Source organism: Trichechus manatus, unplaced genomic scaffold, assembly GCF_000243295.1.
Source record: "Trichechus manatus latirostris isolate Lorelei unplaced genomic scaffold, TriManLat1.0 scaffold00182, whole genome shotgun sequence".
NCBI classification, from domain to species: domain Eukaryota; kingdom Metazoa; phylum Chordata; class Mammalia; order Sirenia; family Trichechidae; genus Trichechus; species Trichechus manatus.
Genome location: NW_004444118.1, coordinates 3,853,842 through 3,862,343, shown reverse-complemented (window position 1 = coordinate 3,862,343; position 8,502 = coordinate 3,853,842). Strand labels below are relative to the sequence as shown.

The 8,502-nt window shown below is 39.9% G+C and overlaps 1 protein-coding gene across 1 annotated transcript in view; it reads right to left on the bottom strand.

The window, feature by feature from the left end:
• Nucleotides 1-1,118: 1,118 nt before the first annotated feature.
• LOC111822611 (C-type lectin domain family 4 member C-like) overlaps nucleotides 1,119-8,502 on the bottom strand; it is a 31,710-nt gene continuing 24,326 nt past the window's right edge. The window contains exon 6 of the mRNA XM_023741541.1: nucleotides 1,119-1,282. The gene's annotated coding sequence lies outside the window, so the exon portion shown is untranslated. The remainder of the gene's footprint in view (nucleotides 1,283-8,502) is intronic.

The following is an 8,502-nucleotide window of genomic DNA, read 5'->3' as shown; positions in this document are numbered from 1 at the left end:
CCAAAAACATACAAACAAAAAAGAATGCTAGGGGAGCTTGCCGTTGGAGTGGAGAGATAAGAGACTATGAAAAGGAGAAAAACAAAAAGGGGAAGAAGAAGAAAAAAAAGAAAAGAAAAGAATGAGTAAATAAAAATTAGAAAGACAAAAGAACAGCAAAGCTCCCGGGGATCCCACTGGTGCAGCTACGAGGTCTGAGGAAGTTGTTCCCAGGTGTTGAAGTATGGCCTGGCTAGGAGGCGTAGAGGTATTCAGCACCAGGGATCCAGGGGACAGGAAGAGAAGGAAGGTATAGAGAGATGAGATACTGAGTAATGAAGAAAGACAGAAAGGGAAAGAGGGAAAAGAAAACAAAACAAATTAAAAAAAAAGAAGAACAAGAAAAAACCCCTAAAAAACAGAAAAAAAAAACACAAAAAAAATGTGTTCCAGGATCCCTCTGCGTGTCTGTGCAAGCTGAGGGGGTAGGTCCCAAGCCGCACAGCACAGCCCGGCCAGAACAGGCTACCAACTCAAGAAAAGAAAAAGAAAACAAACAATTGAAAACAAACAAACAAACAAAAGCCCCAGGATCCCACCAGCATGGCAGCATGGACCGGGAAGCAGTTCCACACTTGAACGGAGCTCCACAGCCCCTCAGGAAGAAGCAAAGATGGTGCATGGAGCCAGGTATTTGAGCAAAAGGAGGGGGAGATGGTGAGAGGTAAGGAAGAAATTAAAAGAAGTGGGAAAAAGCAACACCAGCAGCCAACAAATGGCACTCAGGGTGTCAGCCAGTGCTGATGGGTGGAATCCAAGCAGCCGGTGCTTCCCGGCCAAGACACTGTGGCCTCGGGAAGCAGAGGAGGCCAAGCGGGGGTGAAGAAGGGTAGAGGTGGGAAAGAGTATATCGTTGTTCTGTCTCCTGCCGGAAGCTCCATGAAGCTGTTTTCTTGTACTCCCTATTTGCTGGTCTCTGATAGGAGTCCTAGATGGAAGATCCATGCTGCATTAGCTGATAGGGAACCTCTCCATGTATGTCTCCTAGCTCTCAGTTGTCTGTCAGTTTCTTATTCTATTTGGTGCTTGGCTGAGTTCTTTATCTCTTCATTTGATGTTTAGGATTTCAGGATTGCTGTTTTCTCTGTCTGGCTTAGTTTTTCGGATCTTGGGATGGCGTGGTGCTTCTGCCTAGAGCGCCAAGTTTGCTGGCAGTCTCTCATGCTCAAATTTTTGCTAAAATCATGAATCCAATCCTGTTTCTCAACTCAAGAGGTGTTATAGTCTCAAACCTCTAATTGGCCTAGAAAAATAAATGCACCGTGTTGTTTGAGTAGGAAAGGGGTGGATAAAAAGACTGACAACTTCAAAAGAAGCTGGAAATCATGGCTTTAAACCATCAAAAACAAATTTGCTATTTCAAACCATATGAAAAGGCTGATGTATTTTAACCTTAAATATTGCCCATTAACATTTGCAGTCAATACGTGATTTCACGCCAAGCGAAACTTCAGGTGTCACATGCTGAGCTTGTACCTGCTCTCACTCCTGTTGGTCAATTATTTCAATGGGCTTTCTGCCCAGAACCTGGCCACTGACTTAAGTATGCATTTCTCAGTTCACAATGTTAAATCCCTTCTGTTGCAAAGATAACAAAAAGTGCCCAGTGACAGACAATGTATTTCAGAGATAATGAGACTTTAACAACATTTTACTCAGGAACAATTCAGTTACAGAGAAATAATTCTGCAGGTATAAAATGTAAACACTTAACATAGACTTGTCAGGAGCAGCATCATTCTTGGTTACTCAACATATACATTGTGTATTGTATTGAAAATCAGTTATAGAAAAATGAAAGACTAAATAACCATAATTTACGCCTGCTTTGCCCAATGTGAAAAAACAGTCCTTAGAAAATTATATCCTATATATGGCTGTGTGCTGCTTTTGTGGTGTGGGGTGGGGAGATAAGATGGTAGTAGTAGACACCCAGCATCTTCAAAGATACGCGCCAAGTTATTCTGCCTTTTAAATGATGGGGACTGTCATGGATTGAATTGAGTCCCCCCAAAATATCTGTCAACTTGGTATTGTATGATTGTCTACCATTTTGTCATCTGATGTGATTTCCCTATGTGTTGTAAATCCTATCACTATGATGTAATGAGATGGATTAGTGGCAGTTATATGGATGAGATCTACAAAATTAGATAGTATCTTAAATCAGTCCCTTTTGAGATATAAAAGTGAGCAGAGAAACACGGGGACCTGTACCACCAAGAAAGCTGTGTCGGGAGCAGAGTGCACCCTTTGGGCCTGAGGTTCCTGCACAGAGAAGCTCCTAGACCAAGGGAAGATTGATGACAAGGACCTTCCTCCAGAGCTTCCTCCAGAGCTGACAGAGAGAGAAAGCCATCCACTGGAGCTGTTGCCCTGAATTTGGACTTCTAGCCTACTAGACTGTGAGAAAATAAATTTCTGTTTGTTAAAGCCATCCACTCGTGGTATTTCTGTTATAGCAGCACTAGATAACTAAGACAGGGACTTTGCCAAAATTCATGTAGGAAAGTCTACCAATTGTAACTAAATTAAGATAGGCAAGTAGCAAATACTGGAGGTTTCTTAACGTGTTCATCATTTACAGTAGTTGTTCCTGAATATAACTGGCTACATGTTATTTTCCCTCACTCCTCTGGGGTTATGTCATTGATAAGCACATAAGCCTGAAGGATAGTATCATGAACAAAACATCTGAAATAAATTCTAATAAAAAAACCATAAAAATCTTAAATAATTCATGATATAGGCAAGTCACCGCATAATAGCTGCTTTAATAAACAAAATCTCAGAAATTCTTTAAAAAAAAATTAGCGGCATAATTAAAGCAAATATGCAAACATTTTAAACCATAAAATAATTAGGTTTACATTATACAGTTAATTATGACAACAACAACAACAAAAAATAGTTCTGTTGCTGTTTTTAAACACCACTTAAGTTTTGAACTACAGTACTTGAAATTAAAAAAAAAAAAACTACTACAAAATGAATTCCAAAATTTTGAAAAATCACCAGGAAAAAAGACCACTGAATTGTTTTCAAAGTGGTTCTCCTGGGGCTGCAGAGGCAAGTTGCAGCCCTGAAGGTTAGGCCATGGAGGCCAGATTCTACTCCCAACCCCTTCCTGCCTCATAAATAAAAAAAACCAAACCCATTCCGGATGAGTCAATTCCTTCTAGGACAGATTAGAACTGCCCTATAGGGTTTCCAAGGAGTGGCTGATGGATTCAAACTGCCAACCTTTTGGTTAGCAGCAATGGCTCTTAACCCCTTTCACCACCAGGGCCCCTCTAGCTTCATTGTCAAGAAAAGTTTTACAATCTCAGTTCGTTTGCATATGTCTGGGATGGCCTAAGTAATCTGAAAGACAAAAGACACTGTAATTTTTCAGGAACCAATTTCTTTTCAGGATAAAGTTTCTATTTTTTCCCTAAATAAAACACATTTCATATAATATCTAGCCTAAGTTGCTTATGAAGATTTTGCCTTTTTTTTAAGAAACTGCTTATAAGATTGGCATAGAACAAAACATAAAAGCCTTTGTTAGATCAAAATCACTTCTATTAATTCCTGGGAGTATTAGGACTACTAAACTTATAAGCACTTATTTACCATTAAACTAATCAGAGTAAGTACTTATATGAAGAAATATGATCTAATAGTATCATATGGAAGTAGGAAATTATTATATTTTCATAACCCTGTCTTTGCATGCTTTATAGGATCCTTTAGATAAGCAGTGTCATAGATTAAATTGTGTCCCCCAAAAATATTTGTCAACTTGGCTAGGCCATGATTCTCAATATTGTGTGATTGTCCCCCATTTTGTCACCTGATGTGATTTTCCTATGTGTTAGAAATCCTGTCTCTATGATGTTGATGAGATAGGATTAGTGGCAGTTATATTGATGAGGCAGGACTCAATCTACAAGATCAGATTGTGTCTTAAGCCAATTTCTTTTGAGATATAAAAGAGAGATGTGAGCAGAGACAGAGGGAGACCTCATACGCCAAGAAAGAAACACTGGGAGCATAGTGCATCCTTTGGACCTGGAGTCCCTGCACTGAGAAGCTCCTAGACAAGGGGAAGATTGACGACAAGGACCTTTCCCCAGAGCCAACAGAAAAATGAAGACTTCCCCTGGAGCTGGCACCCTGAATTCAGACTTCTAACCTGCTAGACTGTGAGAGAATAAATTTTTCTTTATTAAAGCCATCCGCTTATGGTATTTCTGTTACAGAAGCACTAGAAGACTCAGAGAAGCTGCTGAGAATAATAGTTCCTCTTTAAGCCCGTGTTATGTCAATTAAATAAACAATTCATTTAGTACACCTTTCAGATACATTGACAAAGCCTTAGCTTCAAAGTTCCCCAGAGGAAAGAAAAGACAATGCACATGGGAACTCATTTTTCTAAAATGGAAGGAAAAAAAGCAGATGGAAACTCATTTCCCTAAAGTGATCACTGAAATTCTAAATTGCTTCTAACGTAGTGTTTTGAACATGAACCCCAAACCAGCGTCCTGGTAGGGGGTAAATCCAGGCTCGTTTATCAAGGACGTTAATAATTAAGTTGAAACATTGGTTTCCCAGAGTCAAATAAAATTCCTAGCAGGGAGTCACTCCTCTGGTATAAAATTCCTCTCTATTTTGTACATTTTACTTCATCACCTTGTTTAACCACATTGGCTAGAGTATCTGGTACTATGTTAAATACTGATTGAGCTATGGGAATCCTTGTCTTGCATGTTCGCTTTGGGTTAATATGGCTATATTTTATTATGTTAAGGAAATTTGTATCAATTCCTTTCTGTAGAATATTATGAAGAGATTGTATTTCTTTGCTATTTATATTTTTAACCTTTCTGAATCACTCTGTTTTATGTGTGACTCTTCTCTGTAACACAGAACTGAGTTTTGTTATGTATTTCAATCTAAAAATTTTTCTTTTAATTGAGTGAGTTTAACTTATTTACGTTTCATCATATGTCAGCAATGTATGTCCTTAGTTTTTATTATCTTTTCACTTAAGTGTATACATATATGTATATGTGTGTGTATAGCAAAAACCCATGCCAAACTTGTTACTGTCGAGTCGATTCTGACTCATAGCAACCCTACAGGACAAAGTAAAACTGCCCAATAGAGTTGCCAAGGTTATGATCTTTACAGAAGCAAACTGCCAAATCTTTTTCCTGAGAGAAACTGGTGGGTTTGAACCACCCATCGTTTGTTTAGCAGCCGAGCACTTAACCACTGCGCCACTAGGGCTCCTTATGTGTGTGTATGTTGTTGTTGTTAGGTGCCATCGAGTCAGTTCTGGCTCATAGCGACCCAGTGTAACATAGAAAGAAACACTTCCCAGTCCTGCACCATGCTCACAGTCGTTTTTACTCTGAGCCCATTGTTGCAGCTGCTGTGTCAATCCATCTTATTGAGGGTCTTCCTCTTTTTCTCTGACCCTCTACTTTACCAAGCATGATGTCCTTCTCCGGAGACTGATCCCTCCTGACAACATGTCCAAAGTATGTAAGATGTAGTCTCTCCATACTTGCTTCTAAGGAGCATTCTGGTTGTACTTCTTCCAAGACAGATTTGTTCGTTCTTTGGCAGCCCACGGTATATTCAATATTCTTTGCCAACACCACAATTCAGAGGAGTCAATTCTTCTTTGGTCTTCATTATTCATTGTCCAACTTTCACATGCATATGAGGCGATTGAAAATACCATGGCTTGAGCCAGGTGCAACTTCGTCTTCAAGATGACATCTTTGCTTTTCAACACTTTAAAGAAGACTTTTGCAGCAGATTTGCCCAAGGCAATGCATCTTTTTATTTCTTCATGCTGCTTCCATGGGTGTTGATTGTGGACCAAGTAAAATGAAATCCTTGACAACTTCAATCCTTTCTCCATTTATCATGATGGTGCTTATTGATCCAGTTGTGAGGATTTTTGTTTTCTTTATGTTGAGGTGTATCTTAGTCATTTAGTGCTGCTCTAACAGAAATACCACAAGTGGATGGTGTCATGGGTTAAATTATGTCCCCCAAAAAATGTGTGTATCAATTTGGCTGGGCCATGATTCCTGGTATTGTGTGATTTTCCCATATGTTGTAAATCCTGCCTCTATGATGTTAATGAGGGAGGATGTGTGGCAGTTGTGTTAGTAAGGCAGGACTCAATCTACAAGATTGGATGGTGTCCTGAGGCAATCTCTTGAGATATAAAAGAAAGAAGTGAGCAGAGAGATGGGGGACCTCATACCATCAAGAACGCTGTGCCAGGAGCAGAGCGCATCCTTCTGACCTGGAGTCCCTGCACAGAGAAGTCTAGGTGAACGCTGATGAGAAGAAGGCTGACAGAGAGATAATGCCTTCCCCTGGAGCTGATGCCCTGAATTTGGACTTCTAGCCTACTTTACTGTGAGGAAATAAACTTCTCTTTGTTAAAGCCATCCACTTGTGGTATTTCTGTTATAGCAGCACTAGATGACCGAGACAGACGGCTTTAACAAAGGAGAAGTTTATTCTTTCACAGTCCAGTAGGTTAGAAGTCCAAATTCAGGGCATCAGCTCCAAGGGATGCTTTCTCTGTCGGCTCTGGAGGAAGATCTGTGTTATCAATCTTCCCTTGGTCTGGGAGCTTCTCTGCCCAGGAACCTCAGGTCCAAAGCATACGCTTTGCTCACGGCTCTGCTTTCTTGGGGTATGAGGTTCCCATGTATCTCTGCTCAATTTTCTCTTTTATGTCTCAAAAGAGATTGGCTTCAGATACTATGTAATCTTGTAGATCTCATCAATATAACTGCCGCTAATTCATCTTATTACATCATTGTGATAGAATTTACAACACATGGGGAAATCACATCAGATGACAAAATGGTAGACAATCATACAATACTGGGAATCATGACCTAGCCAAATTGACAGATATTTTTGGGGGACACAGTTCAATCCATGACAAAGTGTAATCCATACCGAAGGCTGTGGTCCTTGATCTTCATCAATAAGTGCTTCAAGTCCTCTTCACTTTCAGCAAGCAAGGCTGTGTCATCTGCATAACGCAGGTTGTTAATGAGTTTTCCTCCAGTCCTGATGCCCTGTTCTTCTTCATACAGTCCAGCTTCTCAGATCATTTGCTCAGCATACAGGTTGAATAGGTACGGTGACAGGATACAACACTGACACACACCTTTCCTGACTTTAAACCCATGCAGTATCCCTTTGTTGTGTCCAAACAACTGCCTCTTGATACATGTACAGGTTCCTCATGAGCACAATTAAGTGTTCTGGATTTCCCATTCTTCACAATGTTATCCATAACTTGTTATGATCCAAACAGTTGAAGACCTTTGCATAGTCAGTAAGGACAGGTAAACATCTTTCTGGTATTCTCTGCTTTCAGCCAGGATCCATCTGACATCAGCAATGATATCCCTGGTTCCATATCCTCTTCTGAATCTGGCCTAAATTTCTGGCAGTTCCCTGTCAACATACTGCTGCAGAGGCTTTTGAATGATCTTCACAAAATTTTACTTGCATGTGATATTAATGATATTGTTTGATAATTTCTGCATTCGGTTAGATCACCTTTCTTGGGAATAGGCATAAATATGGGTCTCCTCCAGTCAGTTGGCCAGGTAGCTGTCTTCCAAATGTCTTTATATATAGACGAGTGAGCACTTCCAGCACTGCATCCGTCTGTTGAAACATCTCAATGGATATTCGTCAATTCCTGGAGCCTTGTTTTTCAGCAATGCCTTCAGTGCAGCTTGGACTTTTTCCTTCAGTACCCTAGGTTCCTGATCATATGCTACCTCTTGAAATGGTTGAACATCGACCAGTTCCTTTTGGTATAATGACTGTGTGTTCCTTCCATCTTCTTTTGAGGCTTCCTGCATCGTTCAATATTTTCCCCATAGAATCCTTCATTATTGCAACTCGAGGCTTGAATTACTTCTTCCGTTCTTTCAGCTTGAGAAATGCTGAGAGTGTTCTTCCCTTTTGATTTTCTATCTCCAGCTCTTTTCACATGTCATTATAATACTTTACTTTGTCTTCTTGAGCTGCCCTTTGAAATCTTCTGTTCAGTTCTTTTACTTCATCATTTCTTCCTTTTGCTTTAGCTACTTGACGTTCAATGGCAAGTTTCAGAATCTCTTCTGACATCCATTTTGATCTTTTCTTTCTTTTCTGTCTTTTTAATGACCTCTTGCTTTCTTCATGTATGATGTCCTTGAGGTCATTCCACAACTCCTCTGGTCTATGGTCATTAGTGTTCAACGCATCAAATCTATTCTTGAGATGGTCTCTAAATTCAGGTGGGATATACTCAAGGTCATACTTTGGCCCTCTTACACTAATTCTAATTTTCTTCAGTTTCAACTTGAACTTGCATATGAGCAATTGATGGTCTATTCCTCAGTTGGCCCCCAGCCTTGTTCTGACTGATGAAATTGA